The sequence below is a fragment of the Ixodes scapularis genome, unplaced genomic scaffold (genome assembly GCF_016920785.2).
Source record: "Ixodes scapularis isolate PalLabHiFi unplaced genomic scaffold, ASM1692078v2 PGA_scaffold5__190_contigs__length_132052651, whole genome shotgun sequence".
Taxonomy (NCBI): Eukaryota; Metazoa; Arthropoda; class Arachnida; order Ixodida; family Ixodidae; genus Ixodes; species Ixodes scapularis.
The window spans coordinates 51,169,685-51,189,680 of record NW_024609880.1 but is presented as its reverse complement, the minus strand read 5'-3'; the positions used below and the strand labels follow the sequence as shown (position 1 = coordinate 51,189,680).

Sequence of the window (19,996 nt, the reverse complement as noted above, 5' to 3'; positions counted from 1 at the left end):
TGACAAATCAAAGTCAAGTTGGACGTTTTAGTGATTTACACAGCGTAAGGTCGGTCTGCCAGTAGGGGCGACACTGGTTTACACTGTAGATGAACAATTTCGCCAGTGCAGTACGACTGCTAACCTGGGGTCTAACGTGCTCACGCGGTAGTGATACACGACCGCACGCCGGTACGATGCTCATCCAGATCGAAACGGGCAGGGGTGGGGCTCGAACCCAGGATCTCTGGTTCTGCAGCGCGAGCTTTCGCTCCACGCGCGTCGAGCTGGGGGGATCGGTGGCCCAGTGAGCGCGTGCACACCCAGCGCCATTACAATTTGCTGTATGAGGGGGCGGGGAGAGAAGGCCCCAGCAAGATAGAAGATTTCGGGGGGAAGGGGGGGGGGGGCATACGAGCCCCCCCCCCCCCCCCCCCCCTTTCCAAAAGCCAGGGAGGGGAGCTCGGGCAACTCGGGCCCCATGGCCCCACCCCCTGGCTACGTGCCTGACGAGTTTCAGAATAGGGGGCCCCAAAGCGTTGTGCCCCAAACAGCTTGGGGCGTCCCACTGCTCATGCGCAGAACTTCTGCGCATGCCCACTGCGATGCCCCGAGCTGTTTGGGGCACCCAAAGCTTTGGGGCCCCCTATTCTAAAACTCGCTCATTTCGTTGCGTGTGCTCACGCACACCGGCGGCTGCTGGCTCGTGGAAAGATCGTGCGCCACTTATTGTAGACACATCCCTTTAAAGGAGCGATGCAACAATTTCTGTACTTTGCGCAAATACCGTTAAAGGGGTATTCACACGAGGGAGAAATCCCGGGGATTTCTCCACGGCACGCGCATCCTGCGGCGAAAACGTCAGGCTTTGCGATGAGCAAAAGCCTCGCGTTTTCGTCTCGTGATGCGCGCGTGCCGGGGAGAAATCCCGGGGATTTCTCCCCGGCACGCGCATCCCGCGAAGAAAACGTCAGGCTTTGCGACGTGCAAAAGCCTCGCGTTTTCGTCTCGTGATGCGCACGTGTCGGGGAGAAATCCCCGGGATTTCTCCCTCGTGTCCCTGACGCCCTGACGTCAATGACCTATAAAACACGCGTTCCTTTTTCACCCTACGCAGTCGAAGTCGCAGAAAAAATTAAAGAAAAACGACCAACATTCCAATTGAAGATATCCTTATGTCTGAAAATCGCACCCACTGTATTTCTCCAGTGGGCGTACACCCAGTACATCCTCAAAAAAGACAACGGGCCGCCATCACTCTACCGCCATGTTGTTTGTGTTTCGCGGCATAGAGAAGAGCACGATACCACCGCACGGAATGATTTTCCAATCTTTGTTTCTTACCGCATGTCCATAAAAATATAAAATAAAATAAAAAATAATGCTGTTAATTAAACAAGATTTATTAACTTTGCAAATACAAAACAAATTTGTTATGTTTACATTCTAACATGTTTCAATTTCTGCGGATCTGTTGTGTCATGGCGCTCACCAGTCCTGTGCACAAGGTGCAGGAGGTGTCAGATATTTTACTTTTTTGGCTTTTCTGCAAACATTATCAATGGTGACATTCGAATTGGTTCGTTGAAAGATCGATAAGCGCATCAGGAATGGAATAAATGTCATAACTATACTCTAGTAGACGAAACTTCCTTGCTTTTACCCAGCGGCCCATGCAGGCTGAACGTTACATCGAACCTGCGTTGGTGAGTTGAAACTCTTGTGTTGCTTTATACATAATAAAATCATAGTTGTACCGAGCGAAGGGGTGTAATTAATTTTTTTTTCTCTGCTGTTATGAAATTCCTGTGACGTTGCCGGTTGCTGCGTCGTTCTCATGCCGTGTATTTTTGACCGCTCGTATGTGTCGAATCTGGGCTGCTGTTTTCAATTCGCGAAATAGTTCATTTAAAGTGTTATGCTTTTTTGACGAATGCATTATTTTGTAGCTAACACTTGGCAAAGTCAACAATCCCTACAAAAATTTAACTGTATAAATCGAACTCTAATTCCCTCATTTTCCCTAGAGCATTCAAGTGCAGAAGAAAACTATTTAGAATTTACTAAGCTTGGCGAATTCGCAAAACTGTAATTGCGGAACGAAGCTAGAACGTGCTTTTCAGGCAACGAGGTATTTATCGTTTCAGTGTCTGGGGCATGTAATGTTCAGACACTTAACTAGGGCATGCAATGGAAATGAAGCACCTTGTAAGGGCAAATCCCAACACAAAGTTTTTTTTTCTTTTTCTTCGCTAAGCACTTTAGCCGCTTTTTGCTGATAAGGCCTGCAACATTGATTAGTATCAAACTGCAATTGACCTTTTTCAGAGTTTGGCCACGATCGTGGCGCGCCCTCGCGGGAATCGCTCGAAACACTTTTGGTGGCTCCGGGACCGTCTCTCCGTCGTCCGCGCCAGGCCTGGCTTGTCTCCCGGTTCATGTGTTTACGTGTGTTCTCTGGTGGCACTGTTCCGTCCTTCACCAATCCGAACGTGTCTTTCTGTCCTCGCTTCGCGTGCATATTTTCTTCGAAATGGCTGAGAATGACCTGTAGGATTAACAAAACTCAATGTCTAGGATACAGAGGACCTCGTTCGTTTTTATACCTTCAGGGATGGATAGACCACCGACGCCGCATCGGTTCTTACCACCGACTCGGAGTCATTTCATCGTCACTTCGGTGTCGCGTCTTGCAAGCAGCTAAAAAAGGGGTCTGCTTTCAAAGGAGAGTCGCAGGGTGTTATGCAAAGAAAGTAATGGTGGCAAGCTTGGATACCGACCCAACCATTAACCTTGTGCGGAGCTTGTGAGTTCCGTTTATGAGACCCGGCCACTACAAACAGCTGATTTTACTCTCCTTGATCGCTTAATTTATTCAAGCTTATCCCGTCCGTCACTTCCCCGTCCTGTGCACCGCGTGAGGGCACGGGACATTGCCGTATTCGGGAATATGTAAACAAACTCTGATGGTGCGAATTCCGGGCCGTCTTGATGTCGCGAAGGGTTGCCTGCACCGCCAAAAAGTAAGGAACGGTATGTTAGAAACAATCCATCTTTGAAGTTGGCACGTTTACGAACCTTTGACAAAGTGGGTCCAGCAAACAGGGGGGTTCACGGTTGGTTGCCAAGAAATTTCATCAAGTTTCTGTCTCCGTAAGGCTTAAATCAGTTTCGCTCGCTTTAAATGTTTTGTCGCTTTTTTAACGTGGCAAGACGCGAATGTGTATAGCGCACGCCTGAAGAACGGAAACCTTTATGTTGTTATTTTTTTATTTGAGCACCGGGTACGGCATGATTACGTCACACAACCTCGTTTGCATGTTTATTATTAACAAAAAATGGTCAGAGTGCAGGCGAGCTGGTGTAAGGTTAACATGATGGAATACTTGATATATGAATACATGAAAGCTTGATGGAACATCGAGGACAGGGACGAAAAGAGTACTTCTTTCAAGAAGTCCTGTAGCCGTCCCCGTCCTTGATGTTTTATTCTTTCATGTATTCGTATCTATTCACCAACACGCTCATTTTCAACTATTAAACCCGAGACTGAAGTAGGAAAAGGAAAACGCAAAAAAAAATGGGCAACGTCTCAAGAGGCGTTGCCTCTTCTTTTCCTGTGTCCTTTTGCGTTTTCGTTTTCCTACTCCAATTTCAGCTATATCATCATGTTGACATTTACTGTATTTTCGTTAAAAGCAGAAAGTCCCGCCGTCACATTGATGATCCAGCCACCTGGCACGGGGGACCCTCGTCATGGGCTTTTGAAAGCAGGGCAAAAACGGCGGGATGTTAAATATCGGGTGCTTTTGTGCACCACCCGCCAAAGGCTACAATAACCTTATACAATTTGGCATTTTAACAGCGTTTGCTTCTATTTGTGCAACCTTCTGCTGCGCGGTGGTTAGGCATGAGGATCATGAAGCCAAGCCGCAAAAAGACCGCAGGAGTCAAGCATAACCAGCACTGTCTGAGCGACCGAGCGGCAAAAAGCCACCAAAAATGGCGCCTTTCCCTTTCCTCTTCTTTCTCAGAGTCGGCGCATGCGCCCAGCGATCTCTGAAAAAGGTCAATTCACGGGGGAAACACTTTTTTTTTTTTTTTTACATGTGAAGTTACATATTTTTTCTGCTTTGATATAGTGAATGTTTGTTCGAGCTCTTTAGTTGTCTTGCGTGAATAAATGAGGTGAAGCTGGACAGCATTTGACACCTTTACTTAAGTAGACAGTTCTGATGCTTAGAAAAAGTGTCGCACCAGTAATATCAAATACGTTTGTATGGGTCACAATATAAGATTTTAAATGTGCCATTGTGAGTTTCAAAGCAAGAAATTCCTTTCATGAAAAATGCATAGAGTTCGACAATTTTTTCACACATTGTCTTAGCTTAAAACTCAATGAAAGAATGTCTTGCACTTCTTATCTATGTGACGTCGTGCCCAAACCGGCTTTCTTGACAGGCGTGCCATGCATTGAGATGGGTGGTACATGTAATTACAGGTTGCTACCTTTTGTTTCCAGAGCGTGGTTTAGACATTCTTGTTGTGCTCACTGGGATGCATGTTCTCGTGCTCTTCTGCGACACGCCGGTCATCCCAGCATCTGACACGAGGTGCCGTTTCGGTGGTTGCCTGATGAAAGTCTGCTACTGACATTTAAAGGTACTATTATAGTGAGGGTGTACAACATCATAAGAGGTTTGTTTGATTTGCCTGAAGTGGCTGAACTAGTTCAGCAGTGCAGGAACTGGCGCATTCGATTCACACTGAAGTTGCACAGCCGCTGCACTGGCACATTCGATTCATCCCAGTTCTAAACGAGTTCAGACCCAGTTCCTCAAAAGCTTGCATTAGCTCCAGAGTCACTTCAACGTCTTTGCAGAAGCAAACAACAAGAGCAGATGACACTCCTCGCCCATCTCTGCTTGTGGTGCCATTTCTCGCAGCTCTTGCTCAAATGTCTGCAATGTTTAACAATAACGCCCAGTGAGAGGTTACATTTCCTTTCACTTATGAAAATAATGCACCCATGGTGGACACAGAATCAAGATTCTAACCTAGGGTAGGAATGTGCTCAATTATGATATTCTGAAAGCATTTTCTGCACCTGCTTGCACAGGTTTGGCTCCCTGTGGTAAGCGTTGAAACATGGACTCGTGTAAATTGTTTCTTTTTGATGCTATGTGGTGCTATGTTCATATTCTTCTTAAAAGACACAGGAAAAGTATCACACTCTTGATAGCCCCCACCTTGAGTAGCTCTTGGATGCAGACTGACGATCCCGATACATTGCAGAGGTCTGGGATTTAATACAAGGGCACTTGCATGCCCCATAGCTGAGCATAATACCGCATGATTTGTCCGCTGGTATTTGTGGACGCCCACTAGTGGGCCTGGGAAAAAAACGCAGAGAATCGGCATTGGCATGCTAGTTCCACGCCAATCTTTCTTGAGAATCAGAATAAATGCTTCAACTTGACACCAAAGTGACGGTTGATAACTGTTTTGGCCAAAACGCTCTCGTCAGGCCTTAGTCTTCGAAGTGACCGCTCCTGACTGCGCACGGCCGCCAGTAACTCCAGACGTGAAATCATCCTGATGCTGCGCATCTATCATCTAAATGCAAAATTCTAGAGACTTGGCCTGAACTTACTATTGTTAAATAAATGTGAAGGAATCTGGACAAACACATTTCATACATTAAACTTTTTAGTAGACTATAGTAAGGAAACATCCACAGAAAAAACTTCGTTTTTATACATTAAAACTAAGGAAATGCGAATGGTCTCATCAAACTGCGAATAATTACATGTAGCATACAACATGGTGCGGTGAAACAAGAGCTAACAGATGCAGACGAAACCCTGTGCTTTCGCTCCGAAAGCCGATCACAGCGCCAGTCCTAACGCGGCGGCTGTACTGGTTCTGCGCCCTCATGGCAAAACAATGTTCATTTTGGCCAGAGGCGTTTTGTCAGGCATGATACGCAGTCTTTACCGTTCTATAACTAAGTGGTTCAAGGAGGGCGACATGTTTTTTCTAGCAGCATAATGATAAATAAAGAGTTTGAGCAAAGGGTAGTGCTTAAAATGGCACAAAAAGAGGAGCACAAGCATTATTAACATTCGTATTCACCACGAATTATACCCTCCTCATGTGGCACCATTCGGGAACAAATGTATTTCTATAAGTATCTGCATTCAGGAATACTTTTTTTGCCGTTTTGCAGAAGTATCTCAGGGATATCCCGTTACATAAAAGGCAAATTTATCTCAGTACCTGTATTTTGGGTCTCAAAACGGAAGTATTGCAGTATTTGTATTCCCAAATAATTTTTGTAGTATCTCTGCCCAGCCCTGTCACATGCACACCTACATAATAGCTGCAGTTAATTTTTACGATTTTGCTGCAAGGTTTTATTGTCAGATCAACATGTACCATATCCCAGATGTTTAATTTCTTAATACCCTGCTCATTAGGTAAGTCTTCTCCTAGTACTAAAGTGTGTTGCAGGGAAGCAAACCTGACAAAACTGCTGTTTACAGTACGAGTGTTTTCTCCAGAGTGCACCAAAGCCTATCGAGAAGTGCACTCACTAAAGCTAGTGTGGCCACCTCAACAAACTTAAAGTAATGAGGACTATTAGGGAACTTAAGTGTACTGTCCCTGTCCGATACGAAGGTAAAATCAAATAGTGTGTTAGTCCAATCAAGTCTGTATTTTTGAGAACAGGCACCATCCTACCATAATGATCCAGCAAGGTACTAAGCTCAGAGTAATTCTCAAATAGCGAGCAAAAGTCGAGCTTTTCGTGCACTGTTGGCACAAATTCATCAGAGTATTTTGGTTAATTTTAACGGCATATAGCAGGTTGAGGCCTTTGGTGCAGCAGTCGCATCAGTGAGCCTTCCAAGAAGTATGAAGTTTAATATGCTAACTGTTTCAATTGTCAGTCTCTTTGACACATCTGCTTTGCTTCAATGTAACCTGTTCTGCAGCATTATCTTGAACGAATGTTGCCGCCGGTGTTTTTGCAACAAGAATAGCATGAATGAAATGGATGCAAAAAGTTTATTTCAACAAAATAAGACCTACCACAAGCACAAAATAAGAAATGAACTAAATGCAAATGAAAAAGAAAAAGGAACATTAACAAAAAGAAAAAAGAAGCTTCTTGATCCATGGGCATGAGTGCCTATCTTGTAGAAGGAAGTTGTTTTCACAACTTCCTAACAGAAGACATTTCTCTATCCACCACCTGAGAGCATGCACTCTCTAGCAGTCTGGCTGCTCCAAAAGACCTAAATTAAAGAAAAGAAAGACATTAAAAGCAGCATACACCAAAGCATAAAAATTAAAATTACTAAGCTGTTTTTGTCTTGCCCCCCATAGGAATAAGCAGCTGTACATAGTACTTTTCTTATGCTAAATATAAGTGAAAAAAGAGGGTATTTGAAATGGAAAGGGCACACTGTTGCAGACGAAAAGGTGTGACCTGATAACCAGTTGCAAATTATTTCATTAAACTTGTGTCCCAACATTTACCGCGGTGTTGCGAGGAATCAGCTGACGCTGACAAGGTTTGACCAGAGGAAAATTGGCGACTCCCTCGCCGGAGGGAGGAGGCAGTGGATGATGCTTTTAGTTTTTGTTAATGTTTTAGGCTAGGTGGTGGAAGCTGCCGCCCGTTATAAAGGGTATGGCTGTTATTATCCATCTATTAGTCTCGAGAGCAAGTTTTTTTTTTTTACAACAATTGTTATTGAAATTGTTGGCCATGGTGAGTGTTTGAACAGAATTGTAATAATAATTTGCAACTAATTACAGGGTCACATGCCTTTTTAAATATATCAGTCAGTTTTTTTTCATATCCAACTCTAATAATGAAAAGTAAGAAATATGCAGGTGGAAACATAACCAAGGTAAAGAATAACAAGAATAAACATAACAAGGGTAAATCATACCTGCCAAGCTACCCATATTACCCGGGAGACTCCCGAATTTTGACAAATTTGTACGATTGCCAGAAAAATCTCCCAAGAAACTCAAATCCCCCCCCCCCCTTCCCTCCTTGCATTTAAATAAGTAGTTTTTGCCGTCGTAACGAACGGCTGCTACGATAGCGAGGCGCAGCAGTCCTTTGCTAGCATGAGCAGTGCAATATAAAGTTGTCTTCATTTACATTCGTTATCAATATCTCTTTTTAAAAAACCTTTACCCCCCCCCCCTCCCCCCACCGCTTAGAAATTCTCCCGGATTTGGTTTTTCCGAACTTGGCGGGTATGGTAAATAAAGTTCAAGGCCTTGAAAGTCATTTAGGATAACCTCTGCCTATTCTTCTGCATCCCAGTGACAATACATTCTCGACTGCATGAAAACTGTATGCAACAATTATGTTTTCTGGCTAGACAGTCCTCGTGAAAGAGGGATGAACAACCTGCACATTGAATAATGCCAACAGCACCGGCACAAAGCAGAGGCTACCTGCACAAGCAATGAACAGCATAAGCAAAGTCTTTTGGTCGCACTTGAGAAACAATAAAATTTATTCTAGGAAAGTCTCGTCCTTCCCTTTACAATGCAGTTTAGTAAATGGGTCCTCATTGACTGTTGTCAGAAGCTTACAGAGGTAAGGTCTTTGCCGGATGCTATGTATTGCATGTTAGCTATTGTGAATAAGCCACAATCCAGAGTGCCGCCCTGAATTTGTGAGCCGCCTCAGTGCCTCCGAGGCGAGACCGCTGGCCTGCGGATCCCCATGTGGCGGATTCGAATCCCGGCCGAGGTGCCCGCAATCTGACGGAGGCTTATTGCGGAGGAGGCGCCGTGTAACCGAGCTTTCGGTTGCACGTCAAAAGATCCCCAGGTGGTCCAAATTAATCCTCAGTCCTCTGCTGGGGCGTGCCAGATGCCCGTCGTTGGTATGGCACTTAAAACACCCAAATTTAGCTTTGACTTGGCCTCGACTTTGTGCAGCTTTTATAAAAAAACATTTATAGTGGCCAATTGTAACTTCAGAATGCTGCACAGTTGCTTGACAAAATCAGGAGGAACATCATCAATATAACCATACGCAAAGACAGAGTTTGGAGGTGACCCAATGTTTGATACTGAGAGCCAATGCAGTGACGTGATCGCTCAGTCGTTTTGGAGCAGCTCTTGGAGCAGCCAAAAGAACTTTTGGAGCACAAGTGCACATTCCATTTTCATTCATAGCACTGCAAATATTATATTAAGATTCATGTGTTGACCTGTCCAACTAGGCAGAGTCTACTTTGCCTTCTCACTTATGTGCAACCTTTTGTTATCATCGATTGCACAGCAGGATTGATTTTCTCAAGCACAAAACTAGCAGTTTACCTGCATGCAGATGCACCAGACACAGTGACAAGAAGATGACAGATGAAGGACAGCATGAATTGTGGTGAATTGTAAATTTAGGTATGGAATCCCAGTGAAATAATGCTAGAATACAATAATTTTGAGTGCCTAAATTTGTTTCCTTCCAGTTCTAGAGGTTGTAATGAAACTGCAGTTCTTAATACAGAAAAAAAAAAAACACTTGTCATTTGATTATGAAACATCAATTATATATTATACGTAGAACTTCATAAAAAAAAAAAAAAAAAAATGACTGCATCTCCACATGGTGAATGATGTTGATTGGGGCGAAGCTCTCGGTGGTGCTGATGATACTGATTTTGTTCATAGGTAGTGCTGGGCTTTGGGTTGCGTTGGTATGGAACGTGGTTATATACGCATTTGAGCATTTGACAGCAGTGCCCTCTCCTGTATAGACGTTGAGCGGCTACATGCAACGTTTCATCCATGACATCCCCAGCTCTTGAGTTACTACCACATCTCGGAGCTCCCTACTCGTCCCGCAGTCGTGGCTGAGTGGTTAAGGCGATGGACTAGACATCCATTGGGGTCTCCCCGCACAGGTTTGAATCCTGTCGACTGCGTAAACATTTTTTATTTTTTTCTAAGAAGACATGGGATGGCAATCGATGTGAGCACAGACGCCGGACAAGGCTAGACCCTAAGGAGTTTTGCCCCTAAAATTGGCCTGTAAATGATAAATATGCCTTCTTATAAACAACTCCGCCGAACTCGTTAAGGTTCTTCTCAAGCTTGCATTCTCTACTTCTGGTAATTTAGCTGCTAATTCACTCACACCTAGATAAGAGTGACAACTAAACAAAAAGGTTGGCATAAAACATTAACTTAAAGAAGAGTCCACATAAATATATTTGCAATATTGAAGTATCCTTGCTAAATCTAGAATTGGAACAAGATACCTCCAGGATACTGCAGTCAGTCTATCATACGTACAAGCCAAATTTTATTCAAAAATCGTCCAGTCTCGCTTTGGAGGCATGCTTTCCCCTTAGCACACAGGTGCGCTGCAGCGAAGCAAGACAAAATCGCGATGCCTACTCCGCGGTTGTCGCTTCACTGCAGTACACCAGTGAGCGGTGAGAAGCGCACTCCACGAAACTAACCCGCCAGAACAGAACGCGAAAATTATTGCGGAACTTCCGAGTGTTAGAAATAATCTCAAATAAAATATATTCTAGAAAATAAAAGAGGTCTTGACAACTAAGCTTTTGGGCAATTAAAAAAACACTGGGTTTAATATAGTCGGAAGTACAAATTTAGGCCACAGTTCCCAAATTTACAAATTTGGGAACTATGGTGGTTGCATACCACCATCGTACAATGCTCTTGCTCAGAGTCTTGCAGGTAGACTGCTGTATATTCTTCTCTCGCGGTGCTTGGTCTCGCCTGGCTGGCAGATGCCGCATCCGGTCCGACGCCAGCCAGTTGCATCTTCATAGCGCTGGAATCCACGTTTGAGACCCCTGATGCCAAGGAGTCGGTGTTAACACATGCCTTTAAAGGAGCTGTGCAACAATTTCAGGGCTTTGCTTAAATAATTGTGGAAGTTGATGCCTGACACTTCTGCAGTGAACTGCAGAAAACAGATTTTGCCTGGATACCCTAGTTTTTACTTAAAAAAATGAAAAAGATCCAGGTTTTTGCCGCCTCTCAACTCATGCATCGTCTTCCGGGTCACGTGCACAGTGACGTCACTAGAGTAGGCGCGGAGTTCCGGAAAAGTTCTCTCTTTAGAGCCATCAGCGAGCAGCGAGAACTCATCCGCTGCCGACCGCGTGACCACCCGTCCTTGCCAGTGTGGCGCTGTCCCCCTCCCCCTCCGGCTTCTGGCGGCTGCTCGCGGTTTTGTGGACCTAGGATAGATGGCGCCACTAAAACTCCGTATAATAAAAGTTTTGTCGATGATACCAGGGTGTTGACGCATTTATATATATGTTGGAACGACAAGATTTGTAAAAAGAGTTACCTTTTATCGAGCAGGTATTCGCACAACTTGCTATCTTTCTTACAACGACCCAAGTGACGTCACGCCGCTTGTTTCTCATGGCCGCCGCTCGTGGCTGCAGGTCGGGAAATATTCCAAGTTTTGCCTCGCTATTACGCGGCGGAATCGCAACATTGCGATGAAAAGAGGTGTGTTTTCTGCCATTTGTGACACAGTGAACAATATTAAAAGCAGAAAATGCCAATTCCTTCAACGTTAAAATCGTTGCACAGCTCCTTTAAGAACACAACATTCGTGCCCTCTGAGCTTCGTAAACGACTTCAGGGATGCGCCCGGCAAAATAGAAAAAGGGCAAAACACAATGGCACTCGCTTACACGAGTAATGTCTGTGTTTGATGCGAAATCAGACCGAGTTAGTATGTTATATGACGTAATATTCTAAAGATCTGCAAACTCGCACAATCCTATCGTTCCGGCCAAATTGCGAGTTGTTAAAATTAAGTTTTGGTGCAATGTTAGCCCGAGTTCCTCAGATTTTGGTCAAATGTAGCAAGATGTAGCACTTTGGCAGAAGTATCACATCACTGCCAATGGTGTGGAACTTTTGTATGCAATAGCTGAATGAAAGCATCTCTCACCTGTTTGAATTTTAGTCCCTCAGCTAACAGAACAGCTTGAAAACCACCCCAATGTGGAAATGTTTTACGTGTTAAGTACCACACAATATTCATAACACTAACAGACAAACTGTTGGATCTTACACATGCCAGTTCTTTTTCAGTAAGTGAATAACTTTGAATAACTTTTGTAGAAAGGAATTAACTCTGCCCCTATCATACTAAGGTGAAGTGCCTTGTTGTGGAACATTTTAGAAAGAGCATGCTTTCTTATAACTGTCACATTTCGTGGCCTGCCTCCTGCGTTTGATCAGACTAATGCACAGTTTTTCGGAAAAAGTTGCCCCACTGATTGTTGTCTATTAGCTGCTGCTGAGATACATCCTCTCGAGCTGCACAGGGTGCAACAGACTATGGCAAGAGCTGCACCTGGTTGCTAGGGAAGGTTGTAAGACTGCTAAGGAACGCCTGAATATAGATCAATTTTTCATTTAGCTCTCATTCACCGCATTGGGCCAAGGAGTTAGCTGTTGGTTTGACTAGATGAACTCAACCATGGAGTACTTAAATTTATCAGATTGAACTACTAAACATGTCTTATGCAACCTTTTTTTGGTCCAGTCTTCACATGCTGCTAGATAGGTTGGATAGTTGCTAAACTTGGCCTGCAGGAAAATGGTTCTGCAGCAGGGCTGTGGCGGAATGCTTGCCTCCAGTGGCCCTGCTCTTTGTCGCACATGCTGGGCTGTCCTCCCCCAAGCCAGAAAATGGATTATCAGACACATACAAAGAACAGAGGTACCCTATGCAAGGTCTCCTCCATTCCCAAGCAATGGTGGGGGATGCAATAGTGGCAGTATGGTTTAGTGCCTTACACAGCCTGCGAGACCCTCGCTTCGCGCTCAATGTACTTCACCCACGCTGCTTCCCTCCTCCCACCGTGCTTTGGAAAGGGCACACTACCTTGGTTTCAGTCACTTCAAAGGCCACCCACTTACCAGCCTCTACAGAAGCTGTGCTCCCCGAGGAAGCGACTTTTAGGCAGTTCTCCGCACTAGCTTTCCCACCCGAAGCATTGCCAGTGGCACCGGCTGCTTGCTCTTATGCCTTTACAGGAGCTGTGCTCCCCAAATAAGAGGCTTTTGGGCACTCCCCTACACTAGCTTCATGCTCACCGTTCTCTGCAAAAACTGCGACTTCCAAGAAAGTGGTTTTAGGCATTCTGCACTAGCTTTTCTACCCGAAGCATCGGCAGTGACTTCTGGGCACTCCTCTGCACTAGCTTCACACTCACCGTTCCCTCCAAAAGCTGTGCTTCCAAAGGAAGTGGTTTTCGGGCACTCCTCTGCACTATACTCTGTTTCACCTTCAGTCCGAGCGCAGTGGACGCTATAGGAGCCATCCCAGCCAATCCAGCGTTGAGAGGGTGGCATGTGACCTTGAGCTCCAGGTGTTGCTCTGCCCAACAGGCAGGTCACGCGATTTTTTCCTGGCGCTGGATCGGCTGGAATGGCTCGTGGCGTCCACTGCGCTCGGAACGAAGGTGGAACGGAGTATAGCTTTACCACTCAAAAAAGCTGTGCTCCTTGAAGATGTGGCTTTCAGTCACTCTTCTGCACTAGCAAGAGGCATGCTCTCCCAGGTTTGCCCTACGTGACTATCCTTGCTGTGGACTCAAGCACCACCAACCAGCCTGAACCCAGCACCATGGCTCTACTTCACTGGCACATCAGAAAGCTCGCCTCCTCTGTGCCTCCGCTCAGCCTTTCCATATGTGACAACTGGTTGGCTTCTGTCCAAAACGAGCTCGGAGGCCATGCAGGCACCTGGTACAGGAGAGCCGGCAGATTTTGACATCTCTGCCCTGCTCTGACATCTCTGCACCTGATCAGCAGCTGCTTCACAAGGTGCACAGGTACTCTCAGGGGAGGAAGCAGCAGAAGCAAGTGGCAGAGGTGGTGCAGAAGCAGCAGGAGAGCAAAGTGGAGGAAACTCAACCTCACAGAGCATGGCTGGTGGAACACTTTTGATGGTCCAGCCAGCGCTTGAGGAAGCCCTCATTGTTGTCCCCTAGTACTCCTGCTGAATCCTGCCCTTCTGCTGAATCCTGGCCCTGGCCACCTTCTGCACAATGTTCTGCACCTGCTGGTCCATGAACTTGGCAAGAGCCTGCCCAGATAGTTGAGAGTGCCCAACTATTAACCTCTACACTAGAGTACCAAACCTGACTGTCAGCCTAACTTAATCGTCTAAGTTAGTGTCCATTTAAAATTTTAAGCAGTGTTTCATAAAGTAAAGCATATCTAAAAACTACTTGAAGTAAAGTTAGAGTATTTATTTGCATCAAGTTGAGTAGTAAGTATACAGGGCATGATGCAATGGAAGTAAAGTACAATAAATGCAGTCTTTTTTTTTTAATAAAGTAAACTGATGGTCCTCTTCATTCCCACTCCCGAGTCTTTCAAATCATGGTATGCATAGGTGCTCAAGTGTGTAATATGGGAATTATTTGCGGTACTAGCGGCAAATATCAGACATGGCCAGGAGGCCACCCAGTACTTTTTTTCTCTCCGATGAGCTATACATGGCCTGCATTTTCGTTACATCAGCAGTCACTAATCCGTACCATGCTCCTACATTCTGCAGCATAAATTTCACACCTTCAAACTTGTACCTCTTGGCCAGAACAAGTAGGAATGACATTGCGTGCACTTATAACTGCCAGTCCTCTGAGAGGAATGGCCAGAAGAGGTTTCGAAAGAAATCAACACTTTTTTATGATAACAGCCTACCACTTTGTTGTTAGGTTGGTGCAAAATTATACTCTACCTCAGAAGTTGTAGGTACTATTTGGAAAGCCAAGGACATCGGCACTTGGGTTTTGAAAGAGCCTAGATTTTCCTGAGCCCTCACGGAACAAACCAGTGCTCAGATCAATGCATTTGTCCCTGTGTGTTTCCCAGAGCTGTACGAATCATCCGAGACGAAGTATGCAAAAGAGTTCAAAGGAAGCATTTTACAGCTCCAGTAACAATATGACATGCAGATGCACACATCCTATGCGCAGTTAATACCAGCGGAACCAATGATATCGAAATCAGAGTTGAAAAATGGTTCTCTAAAACTCGATTGTCTTCTAAGAACGATGAAAAAAACATTGTTCTCAAAGACAATATGAAGCTTTGCATCGTCTGCTTATGCACCTCGCTAGGTAAGAATATACCTCGCAGTATTTCTCCAGAGTTAACCTAGCACCGTTTAGCGATGCAAATTTAGTAAGACCAGGTTTGGAGAATGTACTTGAGGTAGGGAGTTGTAGTTTCCTTGCAAAGTACTAAAAACAAATACTTCAAGTTCTTGTGAACACCGAGTATAAGGGTGATTGTAATTTTCATACACCCTCAAAAGTAAAATTTTTGAAAAAATTTTTTTTTAGGTTTTTGTGCTAAACGCAATGGAGGGCACAGGAATATTTAGACCACCGGGGGGATTTTTTGTTGTGCAACTGAAAGCTCACATTACCACGGTGCCTTTTCTGCAATAAGCCTCCTTCACACTGTAAACACCTCAGTCAACATTTTTTAAGTACATTGCAAGTGAATATGCACAGACGCCTACTAGTACGGCTACTACTGTAGCCATCCTTGCGATCAATGTCTCTATATTTGTGCTCGTCGGCACAGACGCCATACCTTGTTGCCGATCTGGCTTGGGTGGATGCCGTTGCAATAGTGGGCGCTACTAGGGTGATGGTGTTTTTCTTGTTGCTCGCCAGAGAACACCATCATTTATAAAGTGCTTATATAAGAACCGGTGCAGCGCATCGAAATAAAAGGGCTTTTTCTTCTTTTTAGGTGTGGTCACGAGTTGGGCTGCTGTTACTTAGCCGTCGTCCGTTCCGAACATGGTGTCAGAAGCTGGCTAACACCGTCACTATGGCGGAAGGTGACCTCCGTATCCAAGTGGTTTGCGTCGGAGCGTAGGGACTTCATCCTTTAGCACCATTCACTTTCACCAGCCCGGCGGAATGGCCCACTTGGATTGCAACGAGGACAGTCAGGTGTGGATCAGAGTTCTTTGCAAACAAGTCTTTCACGGTATGCACCATGTGCTCTACTTCACCGTTACTCTGGGGGTATCATGGGCTGCTGTCTCTTCGTCATCGTCCATTCCGAATGTTCCAGCTAAAAGGATGTGACTATGTTCCGATTGTAGACTACTATACTCTGTTTCACCTTGTGTTGTACCGTAGGAAAGGCTACAAGCGCGAGCTCCTTGCTCTAGGGCACATCTCGGCGGCACAAGCTCTCGTGCATCAAGGGCAGCTGCCAACGCTAATAGCTCGCGCTTCTAGCCTTCGCTGCGGTACAGCATAAGGTGAAACAGAGTATACTCAAGGTTTCCTGAGGTCATCTCTCTCGGATCTACATCTGCGCAAGCAGCCATCTCGGCTGTCAAGAGTTGCATGGCTTGCTATGGAATCCCGAACGTCGTGCGGACAGGTACTGGACCGCAGTTTGCATCTCACAAGTTTGCAGACTTTGCTCAGGTGCAGATTTCGCCACGAGACTAGGAGCCAGCGATACGCCTAGAGTAACGGCGAAGTAGAACGCATGGTGCGTATCGTGAAGAACTTGTTTGCAAAGAGCACCGATCAATACCTGGCTCTCCTATTGTACCGAGACATACCCGGTGTCAATGATGTTTCTCCTGCCCAGTTGTTAATGGGAAGAAAACTAACTTGACTTCCTGGTCTACCAGAACGACTTCAGCCATCACTGCCAAGCCATCAGAACTTCAAGACAAGAGATGCCGCAAACACGTCACAACAGGCAAACAACCACAATCGCCCCAAGTCCTCTGACCCGCTTGAAGTTGGGGGAGGACGTGCGAGTTAAGGACGTCAATTGCCGAGGCAGTATCCTCGGCCCCGCTCAGTGACCACAGTCATATGTGGTGGAAACGCCCAGGGAAACTCTGCAGTGAAACCGTCGGCATCTAATCCCCTTCTCAAAAGGCCTGTCAACAGAGGAACTGCCAGCCAGTGAACAAAATCCAGGACCAGGTTTACAGCAGTCTACGCCTGGTGAGGGTCAACCAGCATCATCGCCAGAGCTTCAGCAAGAAGGGCTTCGGCTGAGACGCACACTTTGCGGTCGTGTGATTGGACCGCCAAGGCGACTGACTTGTAGATCTTAAGGGGAGATGTAGTGGGCACTACTAAGGTGATGGTGTTTATCTTATTGCTCGCCAGAGGACACCATCATTTATAGAGCGCTTATATAAGGAGCGGCGCGTGGAAATAAAAAGGGCTTTCTTTTTTTTGGTTGTGGTCACGAGCTGGGCTGCTGTCACTTGGCTGTCGTCCGTTCCGAGCAGTAGCGACCGATCCACTGCTGCTACTCGTTGGCCAAGCCGCTGCGGAACTCGAACCCCTCTTTGCGACAAAACTCGCGCTGCAGGGAGCTTACCTCCCGGTAGTAGTCATTCATAACCTGCATCTCGGCAGCGTGACTACGCTGTCATTCCAATGGCCAGAATTGTTGTTGCACACGCTAGCACTAACGCTGGTGATGTTAGTGCCGACGTGCACGATGGCAACGTCAAAATCGGCAAGCCTGTCAGACCGTGAAAACAAGTTCTCAATCCTAATCCCACTAGATGCGGCGACCTCAATAGCCCTCCGGTCAATCGACGAGAAGTACTGGTTCGAGTAAGAATCACCGGCTACCAAGACACGAGGCACGTTGGAAGTGCGACCACGCTCGTTTACAACCCGATACAACATCGAAATTAACGCGTTCAAAGCGCAAAATACAGACAATGGCAGTAAATACTAATGAATATGGTTAAACAAATAAGTAATCAGGCAAATGACAAAGGGAACGCTTCAAATGAGTGCAAAAAGCTTGCGTGAAACCAACCCAGAACTTGACCAGTCGCAGACTCGGGAAGGGCAGTGACAGCGGTGACAGTCACACGAGGCTGCGACACCAGAAGTGATGTCACCGATGTCACCCTCAACTACCGGTGTCGAAGGAGCCATGCCCAGACAGGGCAAGCTACTTTGACACCGGAAGTAGTAAAACGTCACTTCCGGTGTCGAAGGAGCCTGCCCTGTGTGGACATGGCTCGAGCGACGGCCGTCGGAGCAGACACTCCCTTCTATCTAGGCAAATTCTTAGTGTCATTGAAGGCCGGTGTAGGACGCCGATCTCACTACCCCTCTGCTTCGACTACGGTAGTGGTTATGGCGTACGCCAAAATCAATACCGTAGTCATTTCGGCGTACGCCATAGTCAATACCGTAGTCTTTTTCGCATACCCCAAAAACACTACCCTTATGCCAAATTCAATACCTTGAATAACGTCGGTTCAGCAGGGGTTGAGCCAGTTGAGCTCCGCCTTTCGCTAAAACTGGCGGAAGTAACTTTCTGCAGCAAAATACCCTGATTGTTTGTTGTTTGTATGAGCAGCGGAACGCGCGCGGCAGGCGTTGTTAATTTTGATTAGCGTTGATACGGCTGACGGCACAAGCAAGGAAGCTTGGAGTGATTCTGTGTGAATGTGATTTGACATCGCTTCTTTCTGTTTCTTCGATCGTGGTGCAAATGCAGGTGCCCGACTCCCGAACGATTCGAAGGCAAGAGTGGTAGCCCACCTGTCCGCTGGTCTCAATCGCATGCACTGTCGTCATTTTGGGCACATCGGAAGAAAATAAGACGCTCACTATTTTAAATAGCGTGCGATCGGCCTGTCTAGGTTCTGGCGACACTGTTTCAGGCTGTATATGAGAAAATTTAGCCACTACAGTACGACTGCTAGCCTGGGGTATGTGCCTCACAACAGATCGAAACGCGGTGGGGGTGGGGATCCCTGGCAGCGGGACCTTTCGCTGTACGAGCTGCGGTGCGCTAACACACTCGACCTCCGATACCCCCTTGGGTCACAGCGCTTGCTGAAAGAAGTTTGGATCGTTTTACGCAGATTTTGCAGTGCGTACGAGACGCACAACTGCTACGTACTACGTCCTAGATGCCCAAACTGAGGCTCGCTACTTGTGCGCGGCTCTCGTGATCTGGAGAACAGTATGCTCGCCATGAAAATGTTGCAGTGAGAAGTACGGAAAAGTAATATTATAACAGTAGAGTATTTAAAACTGGCTTGCATTGTCACTGAACATATGAAAACAAAACTGATTAGGAATGCCAATCAGGCAATCAGATCGGGTAGGAATGTGATATAATGTGCTCAAGTTATGTGTGAAGTTGAGTCGGCACAGGAATTCAAACTTGTTGGCCCCACCCCCGCTCCTAAATTCTTCCAATGTTGCTGGCAGTTTTTTTTTTTTTTATTATTATTATTATTATTGTAACTTCAAAGGTCCCAACAGGGGCATTACATAAGGAGCGGGGGGGGGGGGGGGGGGGAAGTACATAAAAAATACAAAAGATCAACATATGAACAGACAGGTGGCTGGCACCTACAGTGCTGGTGAGTAATATAAACAGTGAGAACAAGTGTGTGTGAAATAAAACTGGTACATAAATACACTAGCTAAAAGAGTAATCGATCGAAGCATTGTGGAACAAGACGGGGTCACCTATTGCCGGGCAGAACCAGGGTAATCACCGACTCGCACCAAGCATACCAGAGCTTCCAGTCGGGCTTGGTGTCCTGAAAAGCGCTGCAGGTGCTCAAAAACAAAGGAGCCCATAGAATTTGAATGGGTACCTGCCCACTCCGTGGTAGAGGGCAACAAACTTGCTCACCAGCAGTCCTGCGCGCTGACTTACCGGGCCACAGCCATGGAAGAGGTACAGGACCAACCCATGGTGACCTAAAAGGAAATACTAGTCGCACTCTACTGCAAGGATAGGCGAAGACTGCCAGCCCCGCATCCTAAGCTAACGCTGGAGGAACAGGTAGCGTATAGGCAAATTCAGTCGGGGTCCTTCCCCCACCCCCTTTTACTCAGTTGCATATGTTCCCCACTCAATACAGTGGGAACTGCCCAGTGTGCCACGAGATAGGAACCCTCCGTCACAAAAT

The 19,996-nt window shown here is 46.1% G+C and overlaps 1 protein-coding gene and 2 long non-coding RNA genes across 7 annotated transcripts in view; 2 read left to right on the top strand and 1 right to left on the bottom strand.

Annotated features, from left to right (window-relative positions):
* Positions 1–19,996, top strand: part of LOC115311222 (sepiapterin reductase) — a 68,451-nt gene that overhangs the window by 4,010 nt on the left and 44,445 nt on the right. The window lies entirely within an intron of this gene.
* LOC115330459 lies at positions 1,451–17,283 on the top strand. Of its 4 annotated transcripts, XR_006078398.1 has the most exons (5): positions 1,453–1,685; positions 4,502–4,641; positions 13,587–13,859; positions 15,799–16,004; positions 16,706–17,283. It is a non-coding gene; the product is annotated as an uncharacterized LOC115330459 (long non-coding RNA). The 4 variants fall into 4 exon arrangements; XR_006078399.1 differs by lacking the exon at positions 13,587–13,859 and having other exon boundaries at positions 1,451–1,685; XR_006078397.1 differs by lacking the exon at positions 4,502–4,641 and having other exon boundaries at positions 1,475–1,685.
* LOC115309044 lies at positions 10,588–18,017 on the bottom strand. Of its 2 annotated transcripts, XR_006078395.1 has the most exons (3): positions 17,869–18,017; positions 13,943–14,113; positions 10,588–10,844 (listed from the first exon to the last, which is right to left on the bottom strand). It is a non-coding gene; the product is annotated as an uncharacterized LOC115309044 (long non-coding RNA). The 2 variants fall into 2 exon arrangements; XR_003916629.4 differs by lacking the exons at positions 13,943–14,113; positions 17,869–18,017 and adding an exon at positions 12,551–13,232.